Source organism: Papio anubis, chromosome 2 (genome assembly GCF_008728515.1).
Source record: "Papio anubis isolate 15944 chromosome 2, Panubis1.0, whole genome shotgun sequence".
Taxonomy (NCBI): domain Eukaryota; kingdom Metazoa; phylum Chordata; class Mammalia; order Primates; family Cercopithecidae; genus Papio; species Papio anubis.
In genome coordinates this window covers 78,455,410-78,470,957 of record NC_044977.1, presented here as the reverse complement: position 1 = coordinate 78,470,957, position 15,548 = coordinate 78,455,410, and the positions used below count along the sequence as shown (strand labels likewise).

Here is a 15,548-nt window from a genome sequence, read left to right as displayed (position 1 = left end):
TATACTTCCTCTAGGACATAGTTGTCAAGTATGAAAAATTTACCATGGCAAGATCCATTTGTTGTATTAATCACTACCTTTCCCTTAGAGTTGATTTATGGTTCAGAGGGATATTCTGGAAAATGCTTAGAGCAAACAAGACCACGTTCATTCATGGAGAAAGAGTGGAATGCAGGTTCAAAGTAAAGAAAAATAATTTCCAGGGCTTCTGGGAAGAAACTTTGGTCACTTAAATGCCCTTGGGCTTTCTGTAAGTAAACGTCTGCCATCCTCTCTATTGGTTTTCTAGCATATTCCACACAAAAGCAGGGGAGTGGAATAGTGTTAATTACCCTGAGCCAAGTCAGGATTAATCTCAGGTCTCCACTGTTGTTTAAGATTCATGGATAAAGATGTGACTGCCCAGAGCTACCTTTATTCTCTTACAGGAAAGATGTTGACTTGGAGGGGAAATCTGGGGTTAATAGTCAGAACTAGATATCGTCTTTCCTGGGATGTGAGCTCTGTCACCTGAGTAACCAATTTCTTCATAAAGGGATGTAATCTCAGGTCTTAGCTTTCAAGCTGCCAGGCTTGGTTTGCTTTTATATCCCCAAATGGAACTGGAACCTTCTTTATTCCAATGGTACATTGTGGTAGACTGTATTCGGAAACCTTTTCTGTGAAAGGGTTAAAATAGATTTGTTTCATCAGTGTCTTTTTGTTTAAGGATAGCAGAAAAGTGCTGATGGTTAACTTTATCCTATGCTCATTCTTTATTTTTACTGCAGGATTTACTTTTTCTTTTCCTGTCTCTTTCTCTCTTTCAAAAAAAAAAAAATCTTCATTCATATGTCAAAGAGATGAAAAAGATGTTATAAACATTAAACATACTTTGACTTTTCTGTTTCTTTGTGCCCCCGATCCCCCTTTGAAAAATAGGCCTCATAGCATCAGGCATTTGCCAGTGCAGCAGTTTTGAAGCATAGGATTTTTCCCCTTCCCAATGTATAAACGCCAACTCTCTTCCCCCCTTTGCAGACACAGGCATTTTCCTCTTTTGAGTTTTAGTTTTAAGATAGCACATTACAAAGAGTTTGGCAGATCCTTTAAGATAAAGATCTGTTGATTTGCTTCCTGTTTATGGTGGCTCCCAGCTTCACTGGTGATGAGGACACAGGCTTCTGAAACCCAGAGGCAGGGTGGATCTGTACCACTTCTCTGACCTTGCCAGGGCTGACCTTCATCATTCTAAGAGAACTTTTTTTCTTTTTTCCCCTCCCTAAGCAGTGGTTGTCAACTTGGGCGATTTTACTCCAGAAGGGGCATTTGGCAATGTCTAGAGACATTTTTGGTTGTTACAGCAGGACTTGGAGCTACCAGCCTCTAGTGGATAGAGACCAACGATGCTGCTAAACATTCTGCAATGCACTGGACTGTCCCCACAACAAAGAATGATCTGTCCTGAATTGTTGATAGTGCCAAGGTTAAGAAACCCTCCTATAAGGGATGTTTTCTAGGCTTAAACTGTGGCCTATGTATTTCTTTCTCTTTATTTTTTTTTATTTCAAAAAAAGAAGTATGCTGCCAAAGCAAAAGCCATGCAGTATATTCATAATAAATTACCTTTTAAAAGAAATCCCAGGCCTACTCTTCCCGAAAATGGGAAAGACAAAAAAAAAAAAAAAATCAAAGTGGCCCCATGGAACAAGTTATCCACTGATGACATTTCCCTCTGAGGACTGTTTTCTGGGTTAGGGTAATTAACACAACCCAGAAGGTCATGGAGTCTAAGTTAAAGGGCGACACTGATTCAGCTCCCAGATGAGCCACCCCACTGGGATGTATGACGGTATAAATTGCAGTTAAATCTTGTGCTGTATTTACTGTGTGATTGGAAGGACAAAAGGGAGATTTCCCTTTAGTCATTCTTACCTCGAGCAAAACTCATGTTTTTTAGTTTAATGTGATTTCTTGAGAAGGGTAGGTGTTAGTGAAGTGGCGCGGGGGGATGGATTTACAAATCTTGGAGTTTGCAAAATACGACTTGACCTTTTGTTTTTATGTTGTGGGCCGTGTTTTCTATTAAGCTGTCGATCATATTCTCTCTTTGCCATTTAAGAAAAAAACAGCACAAACCTCTTTTCAGATTTTAGTATATGGTGACATAATTTGGTGGGATGATTGCTAAAGTTCTGGAACAGGCCCTTTGTAGCTGGTTTTTGTTGAATTGACAAGCATCGAATATACTAAATATAATTTTTTGTGCCTAGGTCTCTTCCAAAACTTGCATACCATTTTTAGCCTGAACTCAGCGTTATCATTTTGGTCTTTTAGAGTGGAGGGAGGGGGAGACGGAGAATCCAATTATAGCAAGCCTAACTTGATTGAATGATCTTAGAATGAACTTTGTGGGAACTAATGTGTTGGCGAGAAACAAAGTTGAGTTTCTAAAGTTCAGAATCTGTAGATGTGTTAGCACAAGTGCATGTAGGTAAAGCCTCCCTGGAATGATTCAAAGGGTAGTTGTAATGGATGGGTTAAAGACTTCATTTCACCATCATCCTTATCCAGGTTCTAAACACACATGCCCTGTCTGCTCTGTGGCTCATTTTAGATGCAGTGAGTGGAAAATTGAATTTAATGATTAAGTTATTTTGGTTTCTGATATGTGGATTTTCTTGTGATTTTTTGTACTTCTGGATTTATATTGCATCTTAATGAATATCATTTTTTTCTTCTTAAATTATCTAAAATATGTGATAGGGTAGTTAGCAGGTTGTGCTGGTTATGCCTATTGGCAAATGAAGGGAGTTGACAGAAATAGGCCCTGATAGACCCGTGACTGAATTACAGGGTGGTAATTTTTCTTTAAATACTGAAATAAGAATTTTGCCTATTAGAAACCTCATAAAACCAGTGTCTACCATCTATCTGATTTTGCTGTTGATGTAATTTTAGGAAATCAAATGAACTGGGATGGCAATTAGGTTTCATACTCTGTGGCTTGTGTACCCCTCTAAGTTCTATTAGATTTTATAGGAGTTTTGCAGGTGGAAACACAGCAGGACCACAGCTTTTCTCACTTCAAAAAGCAGCCCTTTCATAAACAAGAGAATACAGAATCATGCCTTTTATCTTGCCATTTAAAAATTCTTCATTTTCTGCACCCAAGTTATTTATCACATGGACGAAGAGGACAATTCAGGATATTGTATTTCGAAAAAGGGAAAGAGAAGCCATTCAAATTCCTATTAAAATGAATTGCACTAGCTGTACATCATTTTCTAATTTCTGAGACGACTTGTAAATCACAAGTAGAGAGGACATTCTACCATTGGTCGGGGGAAAAATGGGAAATTTAATAGTTTGTCAAAGATTAATAAGAAAGGATTACCACTCGGAGAGACCCTAACTTGGTGAGCAAGTACATTTTGAAGTTCATCAGACTTAGAAGCAGTTGGAGAGTTTAATTAAAGTTACTTGTCATTACTCAAGTTTACATCCAGTCTGCCTCTGGGCCAGAGTGGATGGTATGCCAGTGACATTGTCAGAACTTAGATTTGACCCTGAGAGCTGTGTGTTGTTCTTTTACTCCCTCTTGATTCTTCTTTCATCATGTAGAAGCTGATGTGTATTTTAACATTGTGATCGATTCAGTGACACAGGTCTTGATCAGTGCAAGTTCCAGTAGTTAGCTGAATTTTTAAATTTTTCTTTGTTTTTTAGCTGATAATGATTCAAGTTGTTGGAATCATCTAAGACTGCTAGGAAATAACATATATACACACATATGAATATGTGTAAACCTCAAACACATATGTACATGTGTTTAAATGCCAGCGCGATAACAGAATCACGAATGTGTTCATATATAGGTGTGTGTGTGTACGTAAATATGTATTATTGAATCATATTGGGATGATTTTTTACCCTTTCAATGCCAATTTGGAGACTGTTTATTCCATTCTTATAAGCAAAGCCCCTTCTTTCCCTCTTCTTCCTGCAAAGAAGCTCAGAGAATGACTTTATCTGGATGACCGTATTTTTGATCTTGTGCAGAGCTAGGAGCACTCTGACATACGATTCAACAAAGGCTCGAAGACCAGGGCATCCAGTACTTGTGGTGCTTCTGTTAACGCCTGTTTATCAGATTATTGAAGGGCAAGCTGCTTTCCTCAGAATGTGCTTGCTCTCCCTGACTGTAATCCTGTCCAGGCACAGAGCTGATACTGTTATACAAACAAAACTCAACAGGCACTAACTGAAGTCCAGAGAGTGGATTCTTTAGGATCGGGCCTTTTGTGTGTGTAACCAAATATGAAGGAGACCTAAGAATCATCATCTGGAACTTTTTGAAATTGCAGTTATTGGAAACTAAAGCCAGAAACTAGGAGAAAACCCTCTGATGTTTTGTCTGGTTATTTTAAAGTGGAGAAGTTACAGAGGTGTTAGCTGTTAAGATGTGGAGTGAACTGGATTCCAGTGGCTCTCAAATCTTGTAGCTCATCAGAAACCTCGGGTGAGCTTTGTAAGTGGCACTCACCCCTATTCCTTAACTGTGAAATCTATATATATGTTTTTTATCCACCCCAGGTAAATCATATGTAGGTGGGCTCTTGGTCCTAAAATAGGTTATCAACCTCATTATAACCTTGCCAGGGAGGAATGAATTTCTTTGAGTGTAAGCCATTCAACTTCCATAGTATGATACTGGCTCTAAAGGCACATTTAATTATGTAGGACAGACCATCCTTTTTGCAAAATCGCACAAAGATTTCAACTTAGGCCTAAAATCTTTGGCACATACATTGCATTGGGTACTGATCCCTTGGCCTAGATAATACTGAATTAAACTCCTCCCTTTGCTGCCCTCCCACATAGAATTTGGCCAGAGAAGCTCAGTGAAGGTTATTCTTACACCCATCCCTGTTGTTCAAATCTGGCAGTGAAAAAGGCTTTAAAACTTGGGTCCACTCCTAATGGAGCCTTTTGATCCAAGTGCTTTAAAGTTTAGACCTTTTGTATCTTTGTTGATGAAAACTGAGATGTAGTATACCATTAAAAATTTTTTTAAAAATTATTTCTCCTGGACCTGTTGGATTTGAATCTGTTTTTCTATCTAGTAGGCTTGTGAGCTTGAGCAGATGACTCAACTTTGCCACATTTTTTTCTTTTCTTGTAAAATGAGGGTAATATAATCCATAGAGTTATCATAAGAATAAGTAAAAGAATGTGTAAAGTGTTAGTTCACTGCCTTCCACATAGTGAAGGCCCAATAATTGTTGTCTCTTATTATTATCATGGTGGGGGAGTTTAGTGGGGAGAAGTTATAAAATGAATAAGCAGCAGACTTCGCCTTAGTCAAGAGCTTGCATCCTCAAATTTGGACTAAGGTATAATTATATTACCATACTAGAAGTAGGAAGGATTAAAATAAGAAAAAAAAGGTGCACTTTTTTTCAGAGAAAAATGTGATAGCTGATGACTTTTTGCTGCATCCTGAGGGGGACACTGCCCATGAAACAGATTTCTGAGCTGATCCCGGAAGAATAACCTAAAGGGGTGGGATACACAGAAAATCCAACTGGAAGAGGAAGTGATATGGTGTACTAGTGTCTGGCACACAGAAGGTACTCAAGAAATAAGGGTTGAAAAGCCTGAGGCTTTGTGGAGAGAAACTTATATTTGAGTTCCGGTCCTGTTAATTTCTATAAACTAAGTATTATAACACTGACCACACAGGGGCCAGTGCAGACAGTGAATACTATATGTCATGTACCTAGCAGGTTATCTGGCACATTGTGAGCTTGAAAAGAAAATAATATAGTTATTCTCTATTCATATGAAGGGAAATAGAAAGACATAAACTTGAAACATAAATGTGGACCAGATACTGAAGGCGTTTGAATCCTTAACTAAGGAGTTGAGATTTTATTCACTGGACAGTTGAGAGCCACGGAAGCTTTTTGAGCAGGTGCACAGCTATTGAAGGTCTGTGCTGTCTTGATTTCAAGGTGATTCCGCGAAGAAGAACAGTTTCCCGCCAACTACTGTATCAGGGAGGCAGAGCTTTCCCAGAAGCCCCATTGCATACTTCACTTCAGGTGTGTGCTTGGAATTGTGGCCAGGCCCACCTTATAGCTGCAGAGAGAGGCTGGGAAAGTGTTCAGCCTGTTGAGCCTCTGTAGCTGGAAGTGGGCTGTGCCTGCACAGCCTAAATGGCTTTTGGTTTGTGGCCAGGCAGCCGGTGATACTTGCAACTATGAGCATCATAGCATGTTGGAAGCCAAAGTGTACTCTACAGGGAGTGCAGGAGAAAATAAGAACAATACCACTGGTACAAGAGAATAGAGGAAGGAGTAGAGGTTTGTATGAAAGCTGGCAAATTCAGTTTTAGACCAAAAATGAGTTTAGGGTGCAGGTAGGATATCCAGGAAGAAGTGATGCATAGGTAGGAGTAATTTAGGATTAGAGTGGAGGACTGAAAGTATTGATCAGTGAGTCATTGATTTGGAAGATGACGGTAAAACCCTAAGAATCTGAGGTAAGGAAAGATGAGAGAGGAATGGACAAGAACCAGATAACAAGCCTAAAGGGATGATTTCTTTTTAGGTGCCCTGTATAAGCAATGGCAGTGCCAAGGGATACCTTATTTAGCATTGTTTAAACCTCTTTATCTGCTCCATAGGCATATGACCTCAGTAAAGGCAGCAGTGTGTTTATGATGCAGACCCAGCTAGAAGACAAGTTTCCAGGTCTGGCTACCCACCCCTACTCATGGCTACCCAACTCCTGCCTCTTTTGGACCGACTTCTCAGCTCTGTCTGTGTAATGCAGTTGTCCCTACAGTGGCCTTTGACACAGAAGTCATGGAGATCCAAAGAAACTAATTCGAATGAATAGGCATTTGTGATAAGTAATTCAGGACAAATGAAGAATCTAGTCCTCAAGAAGGGTTGTAATGAGGGTAGCTCATTTGTGGGCTTTTACTTTAGTGTTCCACCATCAAGGTGACATCATATGATGTCAGAACGAGTATCTGATTGGCTACCTGCCAGCCAATGAGGGTTCCCTGTTGCCTACCTGTGGTGGGGAGTGCAAGGCTGTCACCAGGAGGGCAGGTTAGGGTGAATGTGGCAGCCCAGGTGATTGTTGAAATGTGACACTTTTTCCCTGTCATAGCCCAGCAGCCCCTTTAGTTTGTGACTCTGCTGTGCCTCCCGATTAGGCCTACTGTGGACATCTCACTTCCGGCTGAACTTTGGGCTTGGTTTTATGATGCTTTTTGGTCAGTGGAATGTCATGGAAGGCCCATGAATAGAGTGCTTGAACGTGCTTGCATGACTTTACTTGGCCTCTCTGTTCTGCTACGTACCATGAGAAAAGCCTGTCCTGGATTCCTGGCCCCAACCTGTTGCTTAACTCTCAGTCACGCAGTGTACCCAAACACCAGTGAGCAAGAAATCAATGCCTACTGTTGTTCAATACCGAAATTCTGTTTTCCCCTCTTCCTTTTGGTCCCACAGTATTGTTGCAGTAGAAATCTGACCAATACAGCAGACGAGTTGACTAATATATCTGCTCTTTGGCCAGAAACCAACAAGAGCCGGAATGGACAGTGATGTGGGAAATGAATTAGTTGCATCTAGGGCCATGTAACTTGCCCTGCATTTGACCAAAGCTGAATTTCAGTGAAGTGTCCATTCCATCAAGCCTGAGTTCAGTATTGGAAGATGATCTGCTTTTTCACAAAACACAACTTTAGCTTTCATATCCTGATGAACAAAGACAGTATGCATTATTAGACTTAATTTAAAGGTGTAATCAGCCATGTGAGTCAGATAAGGGAAAAAATAGTACCGTGGACCTTTTCCAAATTCCCACAGGCTTAAAATATAAAAATTCCCTCAAGAGTGCTGACAGCATACCTTGCCTGTTATTACAGCGAGTTTTGTTTTGTTCCTCTGCCAGTACCAGAATATCATTAGGTTACAAATCAGATCTAACGGTTTAGATTATTGTTCATCTTGAGCTCTGCGCTTTCTCTTCATTAGTTGTGGCATAACAGAAATAATTTAATTTATTAGTAGGCCTGTCTTCAAAAAAGGGTTTTATTTCAAAATGTGCTTGAGGACATAGCGGGGAGCACCATGAGTTAAGCCTTAGTTTTCCAGGAGGTAGAACTGCTGAGATATAAATGTGTGGTTTTGTAGGATAAAGAGATGCTTGTACCCCAATATAGCGCATCCTTGCTGCAAATAACAGTTTTTCTGGCAACTTCTTCCTGGTATCCACAGTCGATATTGTGTGTGTGTGTGTGTGTGTGTGTGTGTAAACCATGATTTTTAGATTTACTGTCTTGAGGGTGATTTAGCAATAGTCCTGACCATTCATTCATTCATTTTGTCAATCCATCGGCGAGCCATTCAACAAATATTTATTTTCCACCTTCTTTTCAGGATGTGATCATTTTTTCTTTTGTACATAATTATCTTTCACACTTTGAAGATCATTCAAAATGGATATGTACATTTTTGTGGTATGATGAAAATCCACCAATTTAAGCCCAGATTTTTCATTAAACTTCCCAAGTTTCTACATACTGCCTCTATTTGTTCCTATTTTGTAATAGAAGTTGAAGATTATTTGAAACAGAAATGTATGCCTTTGCTCACCGACTTAAAGTCAGATTCATCCTATCTAGGTTTCCAGATAACTCCTCATTAGCTGCTTTCCACAGTAGAGATTCTTAAGGGACAACAAGACCAGCAAAATGACTCTGAGTCTTTAAGAAGAATGTATGCCCTGAGGGCTCCTCAGATGTTCACCCTCAGTCTCCCTGCCTGTGTTGGTCTAGCTCTGAGATAAATTCTCTGAAGCAGTTAAGAGCAGAGGAAGTGATGGAGGGCATTGAGACAGAGAAAAAACACTGTGAACAACTGTTTTGCTGGTTTGATGAATATTTAATGTGCTCCTACTGGTTTAGGATGCTAGGTTCATCTAAATGTGCATAACTACCTTTAGGGTCTTAAATGCCCTCTTGCTTTATGGAGACATATAAAATTTTAAGTCCTGTAAACAGTTTTGTTACATGCAATGAATACTCTGTAGATCACCTGAAACTGATCCCCACCGACTGTGGTTTGGGAAAGACTGGTGTATTGAAATACTGGAACAGGTGAGTGAGGCAGAACATAGTACAGATTCTGTCTAGCATGAGGTTATGTGGGGCTCAGCTGAATGGTAGAGCATGGGGTCTGAGGCTGTAGAAAGAGTAACGTATTTTAGAATGAAAATCTTTGTGGGTATGGCTGAGCACAGTGGCTCACGCCTGTAATCCCAGCACTCTGGGAGGCTTAGGCGGGTGGGTCACCTGTGGTCAGGAGACCAGCCTGGTTAACATGGTGAAACCCCATCACTACTAAAAAAACCCAAAAATTAGTTGGGTGTGGTGGCATGCGCCTGTAATCCCAGCTACTTGGGAGGCTGAGGCGTGAGAACCACTTGAACCAGGGAGGCAGAGGTTGCATTGAGCCGAGATCATGCCACTGCACTCCAACCTGGGTGACACAGCAAGACTCCATCTCAAAAAAAAAAAAGAAAATGTGTGTGTGTGTGTAGATGCTTTTAATAACAGTAGTTGTAGTCATAATAATTTATTGAATGTATACTATGTTCTTGGGTCTTCCATGGAACATCTTGTTTGATTTATCTAACAAGCCTATGATGAAGGGGCTGTTAATATTCTCATATGACAAAAGAAGCAAGGTCTCGAAGTGGTTTGTTTATGTTCCAGACATTTGTGTAGTGCTATAATGTGTGCTTTTCACGTATTACATTAATTCTTACAGACATCTTATGAGATACTGTTTTTTTTTTTTTCTGAGATGGAATCTTGCTCTGTCACCCAGGCTGGAGTGCAGTGGTACGATCTTGGCTCACTGCAACCTCAGTCTCCTGGGCTCAAGCCATTTTCCTGCCTCAGCCTCCCGAGTAGCTGGGACTACAGGCGTGTGCCACGAGGCCCGGCTAATTTTTGTATTTTTAGTAGAGATGGAGTTTCACTGTGTTAGCCAGGCTGGTCTCGAACTCCTGACCTCAGGCAATCTGCCTGTCTCAGCCTCCCAAACTTCTGGGATTACAGGCGTGAGCCACCGCGCCCAGGTTTTTTTTTTTTTTTTGAGATGGAGTCTCGCTGTGTCGCCCAGGCTGGAGAGAGATACTATTTTTACAGTGAAGATATTGATGGGGAGAAAGCTAAGGTGCCTTTCCAAACTCACATCCCTAACAAGCGGGTGAGCAGGATTTGAGCCAGACCCTCTTGCTCTTGCACCATCTTACTAAAGAGCTTATAGTTTGTAACCACGGGGGTATTCCACTTCTTGTATACAAGAACAGATGCAAGGACAGACTTCGCTAGTTTTTTAACAGAGTGTAAAATCTGAAATCCACCTGCAGACCTATGTCTAGTGGTAACTTGCTTTGTTGATATCTGACTTACTATAGTTCAACTTCTGTCTAGTAGCCCTATATGTTTTCTGCTTGTTTTTTGTTTGTTTATACTTGAAGATCTGCTCTTAAGTTTTTCTCAGACCTCAGGAAACTGAGTTACATGGGAGGCTGCTTATAATTCTAAAATGTCAGTAGTAGCTACCTGGGGTCCTGCTTCTTTATTTCATGCATAAGCAAAAGGAGAAATAACCTATATAAAAACTTGTGTGCCCTGATAGGATATTGCTCTTGCTTTCTATCTTCATCTCACTTTTTTCTTCTTTGTATTCATCTGGGATGACTGGGAGGGGCTCAGAGAAATAAATGTCATTGCATGCCTGCTTTGTGCCAAGCATATTGTTAAGTGATTTGCATACCTGATATCATTTACCCCTGGCAGCAACTCTGTCAGGGAACTAGCAGTTTATATTGCTATTTCATAAATAAAGATGCTGAGGCTTAGAGTGGCCAGTGGTAGAGACAGGATTTAAACTCACATCTGCCTAGCGTCCTATCTAGTACATTTTCTCCTCTGCAGGGCTGCCTCAGACTCAGGTTTTTTTGTGACCTGCCTGCTAATTAGGTCGTTAGTGGCTGCTGCTTTCTCATGTTTAGTTTTGTTTATTATAAAAAGAAATCTAGCTGGGCGCAGTGGTTTGCACCTGTAATCGCAACACTTTGGGAGGCCAAGGTAGGTGGTTCTCTTGAGCTTATGAGTTTGAGACCAGCCTGGGCAACATGGTGAAACCCTGTGTCTACTAAAAATACAAAAAAATTAGCTGGGCGTGGTGATGTGCACCTGTAATCCCAGCTACTTGGGAGGCTGAGGAAGGAGAATCGCTTCAACCTGGGAGGTGGAGGTTGCAGTGACCCGACTGTCGCACTCCAGACTGGGCAACAGAGCGAGACTGTCTCAAAAAATTAAAATTAAAAATAAAAATAAAGTAAATCTTATGGTTTCATTTTACTGTCTTGATTGGCTTTAACCCTGTTTCCAATGCAGTCTTAGAGATGGAATACATTATAATGGGGATAACCATGTCTCAATGTCATCTCTCATTTGATCTAATCAGAGAATACGAGGTTATATATTGTCAAGATTGTAGGGACCCAGATGAGGGGGCTGCCTTGTTTTACTGTGCAAAAGTAGTTTATCCGTTTTTTATTGTGAGTGCTTATTGACAGCCACATTGCTCTGTGCTCTTAATCATTACTAAGCAAGGTGAAAGATACAGTGGCTGTTTATTAGGTTAAGGGAAGCCCACAGGTCTATCCAATAAATATCTGTAAAGCACCTGTTACATGCTGCACACTGTTACAGGCACTGGGGTTATAGGAATGAATACAGCAGAACAGTTTCCTGATTTGCCTTACAAACATAACCAGTATTTGGAAGTTCTAGAATGGACCTCTCATTATTTTCATTTTAGGCTCTTTTATTTCCTGAAATCATTGGTGACTGGACATCTTTAACGAAAATCTTACTGCAAGTGAAGATCTCTTGATAGCAAAACTGATGACTTTAGGTGTTCCCTGCCTGCTGTTGAATAATTCTTTTAAGTTTATTATGAAATCTGTAACATGACTTCAGTATCATCTAGGCAAGCACCTACATTTACCTGGTGAGGAAATTGAGATCCAGGGATGAAGTTCAAATAGCATGGCACCTCCATTCAAAGTAGGAATTGTGACATGCTGTTGTGTTGTGTCTTGGCATCCTTGAACAGAATTTCAAAAACCCAGAAAAAGACTAGGTGTGGTGGCTCACACCTGTAATCCCAGCACTTTGGGAAGATGAGGTGGGCAGGTCACTTGAGGTCAGGAGTTTGAGACCATCCTGGCCAACATAGTGAAACTCCGTCTCTACTAAAAATACAAAAAAATTGCTGGGCATGGTGGTGGGTGCCTGTAATCACAGCTACTTGAGAGGCTGAGGCAGGGGAATCACTTGAACCCTGGCGGCGGAGGTGCAGTGAGCCAGGATCGCACCACTGCACTCCAGCTTGGGTGACACAGCGAGATGGCATCTCAAAAAGACAAAACAAAACAAAACAAAACAAAAAATGTTGGAATGTTAACTCTATCCCATCCAGCTATCAGATGGTTGTGGCTCTACTGGTTCTTAAGGTTTTGAGGGCCTAGAATTCCTTGGACATCTTCTCCCACAGAAAAATCCCCATGGCTACATGTATTCAACTTGTTTATGCAGTTTTTGAAAATGGATTGGGGAGGCACATGGATGGCTGTTTTTGCAGCAGTCTTGATGAGATATGATGAAAGTTTGATCATCAGATGTTTGTTTGATTGAGGATGAAAGTTTGGTTGAGGATGATCGTGAGGGAGATAATGGAGAAGTGACCAGATTTGAAGACCTTGGTGAGATAAAAGTGATGTCTCACTGTGCTGATGAGAAGAGTTTCAGTTGGAAATTTGTATTGATGTGCAGCTTTTTGGTAGGGATAATTTACTGGTAAAATGAAATGAAATGTAATGCTATGAAGCTTGTTGGTAGTACCTGAGAGTTTCAGTAATTACTTCTTTTATATATACATATATTTTGTTTTTTGTGATGTATCTATAGAGAGCTATTGGTAAGCTCTATCAAAAGTAAGTGCTAAACCTTTTAAATCACTGAATTTTTTTTTAAATGGTTGATCAATTTTATGGAAAACATTGGTGGGGGAGATTTTTATTTTGTGGGAGTCGGTAATTTAATGTACCTTTTAATATTTCTAAGAAAAATGAAATATTTAGTTGATTGTTTTTGGCTTTAGAATCATTGTAGTTTGAGTTGTCAGTGAATTCTGAGAAGAAAACAACAAATTATGGCAGTTTTTAAATCCCAAATACTTCCATGGAAAAGTAAAGCAACTAGGAAAGCTAAACTATAAACTCACAAACAATATCTGGGTTATGAGGTAGGTTATGAGGTATCTCCATCAGTCTCAGAGTATGTGTGGATGGGACAGACCACCTACAGCTATGAGACCTGCGTGGAATTGGCCCCAGAGGGAAGAGACAGAGGACCTGAAGCCTCAAATCGGCTGCCTGTTGCAGATGCCCCTGGGAAAGTGTGCTAGGCCTACTTGGGATGTGCACTGAAGAGTAGGCATACTTTCATAGGATACCTAGTTCCTGGATGAGGGCAAGGAGACTGCAATGGAGCAAGATGTGGTGATTCTGGGACTCTGTCATTTTCCAAACTAATAATCTGAATCTCCCTTCTAAGGTAAAACTTGCAAGAGGAAGAACTGCTGGGGGTAGAAGTTAGAATGAACAAGATTGGGCAGTGAGACTCAAGTAAAGACAAGGTTCAGATAACAGTGTGGAAGTTGACAAGACAGGTCTGTAAAAGCAGAGGGTCACAGTGTTCGGAATCACTTTGTGAAGATAATAACAACGGGAGATCTACATGTTTACAACTAGAAGAGCTCCATCCTTCCCCCACCCTAACCCCATGATATTTGGGAATATTTATTTTACATTAAAATATGAGAAAAAGAAAAGGATTGCACTTGAACTCTATATAAAGTTATTCCAAAAAAAAGAAAATATGGAACAGCACTCATAAAAGAGTCGAACACTACCTGATATTTTAAAACAAGACTAAAATATGAGAAGGTGATAGATGATATGAAAGAATGTTATACATTAATTTTAGAGAAATTCAGAAATGCCAGATTTGAAAAGAAAGATGGCGAGATTTGGGGAAGAAGTAGAAATAAAACAATGTTTCAGAAATTAAGAGTAAATTAGAAAAAATGCAAGAGCAAGTAGAGGAGGAGAAGATGGAATGTTTTAACAATAAAAGAGAAATATAATAATGGGAAAGTCATATAAAATGTATAATGAAAAAGTTGTATAGGATGGGCGCTGTGGCTCATGCCTGTAATCCCAGCACTTTGAGAGGCTAAAGTGGGAGGATCACTTGAGCCTGCGAGTTTGAGGTTGCAGTGAGTCATGATCATGCCACTGTACTCCAGCCTAGGCAATAGAGCAAGACCCTGCCTCCAAAAAGAAAAAAGGGAGAAAAGAAAAAGTTGTATAGAGGCTGCCTAAAGGAGAACCAAAATATGTGTGATAGGAGTCCTGTAAGAAGAAATTGAAAGTAAAGAGAAAAATATTAAAAATCAGAAGAAAAATTTATTGAAATAGGGGTCCTTAAAGCGACATTTTTTAAAGGGCCACTATGTTCCTTAGAAAATCTCAAATCACCTCAGAGAAATAATATAAAGTAAGTATGGGTCATTCATGAAAAGGAATTTCATGAAAAACAAAAATCCTTTGAGCATCCCAGCAAAAAGACTCTGTTACTATAAGGGAAGGAAAACTGGATTCTTGAGAATCTGTTTTATTTTTTTTGACAGTAGTGTTATATGCCAAAAAGACAATGGAGTATCATATTGAAGATATTCAAGGATAGAAAATGTGAACCATGTATTTTATAACTCTCCAAACTGGTCTTCAACTATGAAGATCAAATGATTTGTGAGTGTGCCTGAAATCAGGCAATGTAACTCCCATGAGCTCTTTTTACAGGAACTAGTAGAGAACAAGCTTTAGACAACCTCAAAGCCTGAGGAAGCGTTGATGACAAAAGTAGAGGTCGGTAACCAAGTGATTGCTAATGGTTCTTTCTCTTTACAGAAGTATTTCATCTACTAAGGATACCATGTAGTGTTTCAGGTAATCATAACTGGAGTTTCCAGTGAATCTGGGGAAGATAGCACTGGAGGGGACACAGTTTTGTGGCCCTGAATAAATTTGTGTATCTAGGCAATAATTACAACAGCCACTAGCATCACAAAAGGGGGAGACACCTAGACTTTATATAATTCTCAATAGGAGTATACAGTACTACCTATTAAGTAGTTCTGCCAACAAAATATGGAACTTTAGTCTGATCAAGCTTCTAGATCTATCAATTTACAGAAATTAAACTGAGTAATATGTTAAATGACATCATGGGGATGCAATCAGCAAAACTGACAGAATTCATAACGTGGGAATCTTAATACAACAGAGGGTACAAAATATTTTTAGCACAAAAAGGGGTAAATGGAGATAAAAGGGGA

At 39.9% G+C, this 15,548-nt stretch overlaps 1 protein-coding gene across 1 annotated transcript in view; it reads left to right on the top strand.

The window, feature by feature from the left end:
• The window catches only part of PTPRG (protein tyrosine phosphatase receptor type G), a 729,284-nt gene that overhangs the window by 247,279 nt on the left and 466,457 nt on the right, over positions 1 to 15,548 (top strand). The gene's annotated exons all lie outside the window — the stretch shown is intronic.